The sequence below is a fragment of the Hyalella azteca genome, unplaced genomic scaffold, assembly GCF_000764305.2.
Source record: "Hyalella azteca isolate HAZT.00-mixed unplaced genomic scaffold, Hazt_2.0.2 contig9014, whole genome shotgun sequence".
NCBI lineage: Eukaryota > Metazoa > Arthropoda > Malacostraca > Amphipoda > Hyalellidae > Hyalella > Hyalella azteca.
Window position 1 is genome coordinate 84,767 of NW_025939095.1, and position 12,280 is coordinate 97,046.

At 40.4% G+C, this 12,280-nt stretch overlaps 1 protein-coding gene across 1 annotated transcript in view; it reads left to right on the forward strand.

The window, feature by feature from the left end:
- LOC108670390 (maternal protein pumilio) overlaps window positions 1-12,280 on the forward strand; it is a 61,954-nt gene that overhangs the window by 6,212 nt on the left and 43,462 nt on the right. The window lies entirely within an intron of this gene.

The window sequence follows — 12,280 nt, forward strand, 5'->3', positions numbered from 1 at the left end:
GTAGACTACAGTCTACATCCGTCCTGAAAGGGTTAATGTGTGAATTTGATGGAGAAAGAAGAGTAAACGAGTGGCGTCGCTAGAGGTGTGCGCAGCCGTTCATCGCTCACACGGCTGGCTGCCTGGCTGCCTGGCTGGCTGGCTGCTGCTGCTGCTCTTGCCTTTGTCTCGGCAGTCAGTCTGTCTTGTGACCGTATCATGGAGTGAACTCAGTGACCGTCCCCTCTCGCACTCGCTAAACTTGTATTATTTGTAAATAGTGCATTGTCTTTGTAATATAGTGTGTACATTTCCGACAAATTATGAGGGAAGAGATGAATAGTATGAGCAAAGAAATGGTGAGTAACACTAACACAAGTTTGTTTGTTGTCATAGCGCAATGAAATAAAAGCAACAAGTTAATTCTGCTCGCTGCTGTCACGTATCAATATTTACTCGATGTCACATGCAGGTTTCTTGTTCTGGTATCCATACATAATAGGCTCAAGTGCATCCTCACTAAAATATAATAATTCTCTGACAAATGGTATTATTGTCGCGTGATGCGGTGCAGCCATGATCATGAACTTGGCGAGCGCGACTGCCATGTGTGCGAGTAGCAGGCGGCGGCTGCTGCCATCCGGCTTGCCCGGTCACTAGCTGTCTGTCATCACAACAAACACGCTTTGTTCGTCTTCAACCATTCTTTTCCAAAGCATTGCCGTTTTTTGCTACTTCGCATCTATGAATAAGTTTTCGGTTGTATCCTCTGCTGATTCAGTTGCTCCTTTTATTCTTTAATTGCTCCTAGTTACGTGATTACTGTGACTATAGCGATTAGGTAATAACTTCTTAATCTTTGCATTAAAATACATAGATTTCATTATTCTGCACGCTTGAAATTTATATCGTACGCCTCTTTGATGGAAACTGTGCGACTCTGCATGTGCAGGAAAACTCACGTCGACAATTGCACTTAAGTTGATGAACGCGGTCGAGCAACTTGCTTGATCCCGCTCATGTTGCAAGTGTAGAGTGATTGTTCAGGTTGTGAGTGCAGAAATAACTTGAGTGGTTTAACGCATGAATTTTGGACCTCGCTGCTCGACTCGTTTTGTCATTGTATTAGGGTGGAAATTTACACAAATTTTCAAGGATTTTATTCCGTTTGGATTGACATCATCGCAGGTCTCAAAATTTTCGCGCATGAGACCTGTTATCGCCCATTCGTCAAGTGATGCAATAGCAACGTTAATACAAATCGATAATCCTATCCTGTGGGATTATATTATCCCAGAACGCAATCATATTCTTCCCCCCACTAAATCACTGAAGATTATCTTGGCACAGCCGCTGTAACTGCCAATAGTGAGGCGTATGTGTGTTGGAGTTGTTTTTGTGTGCGAGACGTGCTTGTCACAGTGGAGCTGTGGTCAGAGCCGCCACGCAGATTACCGATGCCGAGCCTTTGTCTGAAGTATGGCGGCTTCAAGGTTCCAAGTTTACACCTTCGTTTGAGAGCAACGACTTGCTCCACAATGAGCTCAATGTGGCTGCTTGTGTAACTCGGATCTTCTGATTAATATGTCCTGAACGTCCAAATTTTTTGTGCAATGCACGACTCTCACCGTTTAGGACATTATCAGTTGTCCTCCATTCTTTTATTACTCAACGTCGAATGTCCGATCGAGTTGCTTTTTTAGCTCGTTAATGATGCATTCACGTTATTAATGTCAATTAGTAATATGAAGCGTGAGACCTAAAAATACAAAATATTTGGTGGCTGTGAGTTAGATACAAGTTCACCCCACGTTTAATCGCCATATGCAAACAATTACTTACTCATATCGAACTCTTCAAGCAACTCTTTTTTTCGATGCTAAGCGTCTGTCTTAAACTCGTTACAAAAAAAAATTGATACCCCCCCCAATTATATTATTATTAATGACACCCCAATTATTTGATTGGGGTGTCAAAGTATTCGCACCTAGTCTGGCCGTTCAGTTGTGAAAGTCACTAATCCATATTAAAAATGCTCGCATTAAAGTATTGTGATTCAAATGCTTCTCACTTGACGGTAACAGGACTCCATCATGCACTCTTATTTAAAAGTATTTGAAAAGTTGTAAACGATATTATTGATTATAAAATATTATGGAGGTAACATCTAAGCATAGCTGAGTAAAGTGGCAGTGAGTAGGAGGAAGGAAGCGTGGGCTTAGCCAGGGCACTAACCTGGTGACCTCTGACCTCGCACCTGCCGGCGCCCCCACCACCGCTGCTGCTCATCCTTACATGCACTCATCGCCCACCCTCCCTCCTGCGTGAGATCCTCTTCTGCGTGAGATCCTCTTCTGCGTGAGATCCTCTTCTGTGTGAGATCCTCTTGTGCGTGAGATCCTCTTCTGCGTGAGAAGATCCTCTTGTGCGTGAGATCCTCTTGTGCGTGAGATCCTCTTGTGCGTGAGATCCTCTTGTGCGTGAGATCCTCTTCTGCGTGAGATCCTCTTCCTCTTTACATATGGTGCCCATCTTCGCTGGTTGTTTACTCAATTTCATCTTGCAATGGCTGTGACCGATGTGGAAATTCCTATCTGTTCTCATATATTTTTTCTTATCAATAGCGAGCTTAATCGTGACTTCTTTTGGAGGTGAATAAAAATATTACTATAAAACATCGAATATATTGAAGTGCAAGGCGGGAATTTTCACTGAAAGCTGTTCGCAGCTGGGTGTTTGAACAAAGTCTATTGCAATCAATTCCTTACGGGAGCAATTTGTAAACATTACTTGATAAGTAGATTACATTGTTACGTCGCATTTACATGAACAAATAAATGCGGGGGAAAACGGCTTCAGCACTTGAGTCCTCAACAATGAGTAACAGAGATGTATATAGATGTTGTTCTTCTCACTTCCTGTAAATGAAGACAGGTTTGTTTCTCCGTCGTCTCCTTGTGTGCCATCTCGAATGGAAAGAAATACAATTTTTCCTCACGATTCTCTTCATTAGTTATAAAGGGTATGTACACGTCACTGACGTCAGTGCTGGAATATCATCTTGGGACGCCCTTACATGACCCAGGAGTTGAAGGGAATTCTCCGACCAATGACAGCTTCCATTTTGTGAGACAGCACTCCTCAATGGAAAAAAAATGCTTAGTTCGTGATTTGTATCTTGTATCCCGATGGGGGGCAAAGAATCCTAAGCGGGAGTTACTCTTAGTACGCTTCTTAGCAACCATTTTATAAACAATTTCTTATATTAAATATTAGACTGTGCTCAATCCAGTTCTTCCATTTAACTCTTCAAAATTGGACCCGTTTTATGATAACTTTTTCCACCATTGGACCTCGTGACAATGTTTATTGTGCTACATGCACAGGACGTCCCTGCGTACGGGAGAAGCATCTGCCTTTCGTCTGTGCTCAATTTTTTCATTCTTCTGATAAACCTCCCTCCTCCTAAAGTTTTGCATTATGCGGGTGCCTCGTCTCTTGGTTACTCTACCGCGCTGGTAGTTCTTATCTCTAGTATCCGTGTTATTAAATTCCATTAATATTTTATTTTATTCAGGAAAAGGGTACACAATGTGTCACGTGGTTTATTCCGATAATTTGTATATAGGACCTTTAATTATCTTTCCTATAATACTTATGAGTACATCATATTTATGCTGGCACGTTTTTGGTTTGGCAGCGTCTTTGATATTTATTTGTCATTATGGACTGGTCTATACCTGAACTTATATCAGCTAATGCATTATTTCACACGGACGTCCTCTGGACAAGTGATCTGCTTCTTAACAAGAATTTTGCTAGTGTTTGCAACGCTTATTGCTCTTCTTTTGAGTGTTTACTCTCGTGTTTTACTTGCTATGAAAGATAACCTAGAGTTGAAATGGCTGTTATGCACATGAAATTTGCATCTACAAAGCCAAGGTCGCACTCTAACTGAGAGTAATTCTATGCTTATAGAGCTGCACTAACTTTCACATCGAAGCGTCGTTTACTAGTGCGGAGCGCGTTCTGCCTGTGGTAAAGTCTATGGTGCGTGATCAGCACGAACTATAGCCATACTCACGCATCTCGATGCGCGTTGTAAACGCTACGTCGCGGTTCAGTGAGACCCGTGGCTAATGTTTTGAACGATACTTGTGATATGTTTTATTGGTGCCATGGAAAACGCCATTGTTTTAGCATGTGAAAAAACATTGTTTCTTTCCATAGGAAGAAATTTTTCTTACAGACCAGTTTTGTTTGGGCCTTTGTTGTGGTTTATCATGAGCCAGAGAGCGACTCAAACAATCGTCGTCGAGAAATCGTCCTTGGGAGCTTTTTAACCATCTCGGCTTAAGCGTATAGTCAGCCAGATATTGGCTTTGTGACGTTTTCTCGACTAAGTCAGGATCGATCGAAACGTTCCTTGCTCTGAAGCAAAGGTGCACTCTAAATAATATCTCTTGCTCAAGTGTGTGCTGCTGATATCTTCTCTCTGATAATGCAAACGTTTTTCGATTTGAATCGTTTTAGGAAAAATCTGGCACACAGTTAAACTCTGTATCGAGCTTCTGAAACAATGTTCATGTATGTCTTTATTCTCGAGACTCACTGAGCATAATTCTCAATTGCGTTTTGTATGTTTTAGAACATGAAGGAAATGATTTGTTGAGAATTTGTGAATGGTTTTTAGGATGTTGATTGATATGTACTACTCAAAGGTATTAATTTTCTTACAAATCTAATGAGCCACTTTGAATTTGGAAACGGACTCGGATGGCGCTCTGTTTGTCTCACTGAGTTGTTGGCTGCTTCATGTAGTAAATTATAGTGCAGCTCTAATCTGCTTATAGCCGCACTGCCATGGAGGGCATACGAGCCTAGGGATTTGCTGCAGCAATTACTCGCTGCGTGATGCGTGTCGGAAACTCTGGTCTCCTCTCACGGCTCTATTCGAGTATACGTTGCATCATTTATTACTTAGCCGTGTGGAATTGCTTCGGCGTACTTCGTATTAAAATTATTTTTTTACTTTTAAATTCTTGGGAAGTTTATTTTTCATACCCATGCCTCCTGGTCTTGAAGCTAGATTAATGCAAATTAGTTCCTGCTCACTTCAGCCACGCAAATTTCATTCTCTGCCCTAAGCATGATAGTTGATTGGAGCTGCACGATCAAGAAATCAGTTGGTAAGTATTGAGCTAAGTATTGCTTTGCTCTGGATGGCTAGAGCTTATTGATTCATATGAAGTTGACTCATATTCTCGCGTGAAACAGCTGACCTAGTTTCGAAATTCTTGGTGACCAATAAGTGGATATCTTGAATCTTTTTAGAAAAGTTGAATTTGTTTATGCACAACGCATTGATATGCATTAGTATCAGACGAAGTTTGTTCTAACGCTCACCCACGAGCTGTTATATATACACTAACTGTGATTGATATGTGTTAGCGATGGAATATTACGGCCGAATTTGATGTGATTTGTCATTATCTGTGTAGTTAGGGTAGTTGCGTTGACACTTGGCTGAGTAGGCGCTGTTGAATGAGGTGCTATTGGGTGTGCCCTCTCCTCTTGTTCCTGTGTACCCAGCATTGACTGGCAGCCAAAGATGGCAGATAGTCCTCCAGGCTCTCGGGCGTGGGCGTATCATGTGCTGTTTTTAAGCTCAGCGATGCCAAGGAGCTGGAAAGTTGAATGGATAATTTAGTTGGTTTTGGCGTCCTAAACCCTCTTCTATCAAATCAGTTCCTGTGGGATGGGCAGTCCCATGTATCTTTAAAGAATGTTGTTTCGATTTAATTGGTATTTTTATGACTGCATTCAAAGAGGTACAGTATGTTCTAGTGTCGCTGCGGTTATTGTTTTAACACAAATGTCGAAAAATATCTGCTAGACTTATGATGATCGGCACAATCCAATACGCAGCAAAAACGTGTAAACCAAGCTTGTAATTCTTAGCTTATTGCTTGACGAAGTCGCAAATAGGCAATTTTTCCCTCAAGTAATTGAAATGAAATTATTTTCTCACCATTCGATAGAAACATTCTCGCACTGTAGCCGGCATATTTCTCGTAATTTAAGTAAATAAAAACGCGCTAAGTCGATGAAGGCCTCTTTCATGCCCCCCTCCTCGAGACGCGTGCTTGCAGTTCATGTGGCCGAGAAGCTCGAGTGAATCAGCACTATAGATACGGCATGGGTGGAGTGCCTCTAGACGTCTCAGCCGCGCGTGTTCGATATCGTCGCGAGAAGCTCCATCATTGCGCTCCAACGAACCTTGCTGGCGCGTCTCTATTATAGGCCCTTTTGAGTGCTCTCTTATTGGTACGGTGCTGTAAATGTGCGTGGACGATGGCGTCACACTCCTCGTTCCTCGTGTCTTGTGTGTAATGTTCGTTCGAAGTCTCTAATATATGAAAGATTTGTTGAAGTGTTTCACTTGAGCTTCTCTAGTACATATTATGCTGATTAAAATGCGGATCACACATTTTTCTGTGAAAAAAATGAATATTTATTATGCCTGAATGAGCGGAATTTTTTTGGCTTCTCGTCGTTTTTACCTCTTATATTTTTGCCGACGTTAGCGCTGTTGGACGTTAGCTCAGTCGTGGCGCTGGTGCTGGTTGTCCGCTACCAAGGTCACGGTCCCTTCGTTGATTCGTTTCCTTCTCGCTGCGGTCAATATTTCGTCTCGAGTTTTTGTTCACTCGCTTGAATTTTTCGCGATTTCTCAAGTTTTTTTTTTAATTTTTAGCCGTGAATATTGAGGATTGATGTTCATATATATTTTTTCGTTATATCTGATTTCAATGTGTCAGAACATTATGATTTTGTAACTAGGATTATGAAAATGTGACGTGGCATCGTTTCAAGGACGTGTATATTACGTTCGGAAGACGAGTATTATGACTACGGACGCCATCTCGTATCATTAATGTACCTGTTAACGCATTGTCTAGACAACTTACCTCGCTACATTGTCACCCCTTACTTACCTTAGTAAGGTAAATTTAGCCTGATCCTCTTCTGCGTCGACTGTTAGATGGTTATATTTACAGTTATTAGTTTAAAAACAATGTCGGAAGATACAGTAAAATGTCGAAATATCCTGGCATCGTGATGAAACTTCGAAAATTGCCTTAGTATTTAGCTGGTTGTAGTGCTTGCGTGCGATTCATAACGAGCTTCCCGGTGTCTCCTCCCTCTTCAATGAAGGGAGGTGAAGGGGGAAGAGATAGAAAAAGAGGAAGATCCTGTGCTTGTGCCGTGGCTAATCCCGCAGACCGGTTACTTCAACCTGCGACGTGTCTCGCCACTTCACGCGTGCTCTCTATTTTGCTTTGTTTAGACCCGTCACATTACTTCTGAAATAGTTGTGACATGGTCATGCAGATAGATTTCAGAAGACATGGTCATGCAGATAGATAGATTTCCTTTATTCTTCCAGTTGTGTTTTCGTATCTGCCAGTAAGCACAAAGTGATTTGTCGGTCAGCTAATCCCTATCGTGTTCAAGCATGTTCAAGAGCATAGTTTGAGTAACGTTATATTTTATTTCGTGGGATGAATCTAGTTTGCAATTTTTACATACTTTGTGATTCGTATTCCCGCTACGCAAATTACGTCATAGAAGTCGTTTTTATTACTTTCACCTAGTGTTTATCGCGTGAAATTTTTATTATTATTACTATTATTTTGTATTGACTCTAGCGTCATTTTGTGCTGTGAACTGGTAATTTTTGCTGCTAGAATACTGTTACTGTCTCGAGCAAAAGTATTTTGTCTGCCATGTTAACTATGGCTGACATGGGATACCACAACGTTCTGCCTCTATCGGAAGCTTGGTCGAGTTTCCTCGTCCTGCTGATAAGGTTACTTGATGCCGGCATGGCTGCATGTCAAGTGCTGGGGGCTTCGGAGGATAAGTAGAAATAGGTCGACTTTTAAAATATGCTAGTGGTCAGGTCATCTTGGGAGTAAAACTTTGTGAAAATAAGTGGCGACTTGGATGTTTAGAATAGCCTAAATGTTGCAGCTTGTCGTTATTTTTTTAAGTTTAAGCTAAGTTTGTTGCTTCCAATCATTTCAAATGAAGATTTATTGCGTATTTACGGCCATTTCTTGAATTCAAATATTAACCTTTTCTTATGTGTTATGAATGACAGTCTGATAATAGGTCAATAGTCAATAATCCAATTGTGGAACTTAGTTCATTCAGTTTCATTACTTATTTACGAGGAGTTTTGTTCTTTAGCTGGCAATAATGTTCTCTGTTACTCGTTCCTCAAGTAAAAACTTCGAATATTTGGAAGGAATTGAATACTGGAGGATAGGAAGATTTCCCCCTTATTTTACCTGCATAATCCTTATATGTCAGTCTTATCTGTTTCCGTGGATGATGCCCAATTACCGACGCCTTGTCGCATAGCCTCTCTCTCTCTTAAAAGGTGTCGTCATACTGTCACAGGCACGTCAATGCGATAGAGCCATGCTGTCTGTTTTGCTCCGCCATTCAGCCAGCTCTACTTTGTGTAGATAATCTAAAAATAGTTTTTGATGTTTTCGTTAGGTATTCAAGCAATGTCCCGCATTTATCAGCATGAATTCTATTATTAGGGACGTTTGAAGATTGTGATTTTTACTGTTTCATGCCGCGGTTTTTGTACAGAGTTATCAAAGCCTGCGTTGATTTGTTTCCCTGAAAAGTATCCTCGGTATCTACCATTGAGATTTCAGGGCTAACTCGTGATGAATGTTAATTTGATAAGCGCGTTTTTTTATCTTCAATTGCGATCGATGGCTCACTCCAGACGATTTATTAATTACATGGCAATATTTAATCTTGCTTGGTGCAGAGAGGCCAGATGTTTATCGGCGCTCAGTGCTGGGGTAACCTTCGCTCATCATCCCTCGCGAACGGTCCTTGATCCTATTTACCAGCTATGTTTATTTTATTGATGCAATGAAATTCTTGGAGCACTCGCCGGCCACGAACGAAGGAGAACCTCTTGAACACACCCATTTTATTCCCGCAGACGTCTCGTCTGAATGTTATAGTTCAAGTGACGCTTTTATGCCATTGTTACACACCTCAATTATTGTGGCAATTTTTTGTCTCAGTTTGTACGTGACAACATTAACTTTATTTGGAGAAACTTCTCGGAAATTTTTCTTCAGATAGAATTGAGAAATTGGGGCGATGGTCGTACTCAACTTTTTTTCTTGGAGTATCTATTTTAACCTCACTTGTACGAAAATACTTGAATTGAGTCATCTTCATTTTAATGACTTGAATGTGTAAATTTTTTATGATCTCTTGCAAGCAATCATCTTATATGATGCTAACCGAATTCTCATATTTAGGTGCACAGTTTAATGTGGTTTAAAGTTGGATGCATTCAACATAACCATACCGCATTTAAATAACTGTAATAATTTGTCTTCGAGCTGAATAGCTTGTAGAGGCAAATATATTCTCAATATCATCGTCAAGGAAGCCAATTTTTAACCGTTTTAGCTACATGACTCTATTTGCTTGATGTTACAACACAGCGGACTTCAAGGCGCCCCTCTCCGACCTTGTTTTTTTCATCCGCTCATCTTGATGTATGGGCTGCTATAATTCTATGTATACATAAAGCTCTGCTCGTACCCACTGTATACTCCTATTTGTTCTGTTGCTACTCTCATAATAGCTGCGACGTCGGCTTACCACCACTAATTTCAGTGACAGCTGTCCGATAATACACTTTTCTCCTACTTGATTTTCGGCCTTGGCATAATTATCTAACTATTGAGTTGGATTTCTTACAAATTTATTTCATGTCTCTGTAGATAATATTCGAGCACTCTCATTTTATTACAATCAACACTTAGGCCGTTGTTTTTTATATATCATCGTGTTGTTTTTACTTCTTCATTCGGCATGTTTCCTTATCATTTACGAGATTATTGCAGCTTAATCTGTTTCCTTGATTTTCTTCATCTATCACATTCTTGCTCTGTTTTTAGCAACAATGACTACCGCATTAACGATTCTGTAGCCTTGGATCTGTCCCTGATCTCGCTTGGCCTTGATGCATCTCTGAGTCTAAATTTCTGCTCGCCAAGCCTAATGACCTTGGAACTTTATTCTTATACTCGTACTATCGTGAACGCAAATTTTGTTTCACACAAAGATTCCGTCATTCTCATCTAGATGAGGCAATATCGCCATCGACGTCTTTTGCTAGGCAGATATACACTCTACTCCAAAGAGCTCTCTGATATTTGGCCTTTCGCCCTTATCGCCGTATCAAGGGAACTTGCCGTTGTTGATAGCACCAAGTACAACTTGTATTGACCACGCGTTCTGCATGTGTGCATGCTGCCTTCTTCTAACTCGGCTGGCTCACTCATGCCTTAACAAATTACCACCGATTGATTCCTCGAAAAATTTTCTGATAGTTCTTTGTGAATTGTGTGTACTGTAGCTACCAATTAAATTTTGCATTTAATTTGATCTGTTTCGTTAGTTTGTTCATATATCCAGGAATTTATTTCCGTTTGTTCTCTGTTTCAGGTTACGTATATCTGACTTGAAGAGGCCATGAATATTAACAAATTTTTGTCTTTCCTGTCTTCGGTGACAAAAATTCGATGCTTAATCTTCAGTAACTAGCTTTACAATTTTTTTCGTCGTTATTTACGCGACATAATAGAGGTATTCGGTTGGTTATCTTCGTATTGTCTTCCTAAAAGGTTTTTTTTTATTTATTTCACATTTCTTTCACTTCAAGTTGGTTAGAAAAATTGCGCCCCTGTGTTGTCGTTATCAAGTTTAGACCCATTCCGTACGATCTAAGCAAATAGACTTCAAGCCGCCTCGCATTTCAATCTTACTGGGAAATAATGATTTCAACGACTTATTGCTCTGCTCGTTATGCCAATTTTTAATTGAAATTAGCTGAATTTGTTTTTGGGGATTGTTATTTGCATTTACAATTTGCATGTCTCATCTGAAGGTTAAAACGCCTATCATTCAGATTTTCATGATTGGTTTCTGCATGGAGAGCTCCACATGTGACTGATGTAGCAAGTGTGGTGGCACTTGCTAGCAGGGTTCGGGTGACGAGGTGTGATCCGTCATGCCTGGCCTGCACATCTGCTGCCGTGAACCGTTACTTGTTCTTCTAGAGTTAGAACTATAGTACTATAGTTAGTACTACTCATGGTAGTACTATAGTTAGTACTACTCATCTTACGACATAGGACAATTTTCGTGTTTTTTTTTTTAATTTCTCGCCTCGTGTACAATAACTTCAAAAATTATATGGAGTCAGTGTCGTGTTAGACTTCATCCTAGTGACGTTTTGGCTCAATTAGTTTTTATTTGTTTGCTTTTATGTGTTCATGTGAATATTTCCGCCGCTATTGCACATCCTCAGCTATTTTGTAAACATATTTTTTAGCTGGCTGTAAATGGCTGCAAACGTGTTGCTCAAGGTCGTGAATTGACTTCGAGCGTCGGCTGTTAACTCATGTGGTTTCTATTATTTGAGATAATCGAAATTTGCTGAGATGTGCTTATTTCTTTAGTTACATTTGGGCCAGAATGAAAATATTCTAAAATCAAATCATGTGAAACTCTCGAATCCAATTCTCGTTCAAATCATCTTCAACTTTTACCGGAACGGCACCGCTTCTTTTTTTAGCGATCATTTCAGATGTTTTGTGATAATTTTTTATTTCTCAGTTTTGATCTGTCAAATTCTCGACTTACTAAGATTTTACTCGACTTTTTACTCCACTAAGATCTGTGACATTGCTTGAAGTTAACACCGATCGAATATTACAAGTCAATAACAACCGAATGCGTGCGTTACTAAAGAAATTTGGCGAATATTTTTTTTTCAATTAACTTTTTAGCATCTTTCTACCCTTCAGGAGGGTCTTATGACAAGTTTCTTGGCTCGTATGAGTATCTATGTGCGTTCGCGTTTCTCGAGGCATTGTTTATGAGATGAACGCCCTTCCTCTCAGCTCGCCAGGTCAAGCTATTATTGTAGGTGGGAATCCTTGCGTTACCTTGTATCCATGTAAACCTACACGGGTTATTATCTCCTTTTTTTCATTTTCTCGAGAGAATTGTTATGTGACTTGAGTTTCTCTTTCATATTACCCGGAGAGTTGTTATTTGAGAAATTCCGAGTACCTCCGCTGCTGCCTCACTCTGTCAGTTCTCGGACTTGGGCTGAGAAGCGAGTACGTGGAACTGCCTATATGCTCTGTGTCTGCTCAACAACACGCTTATGTTCCAA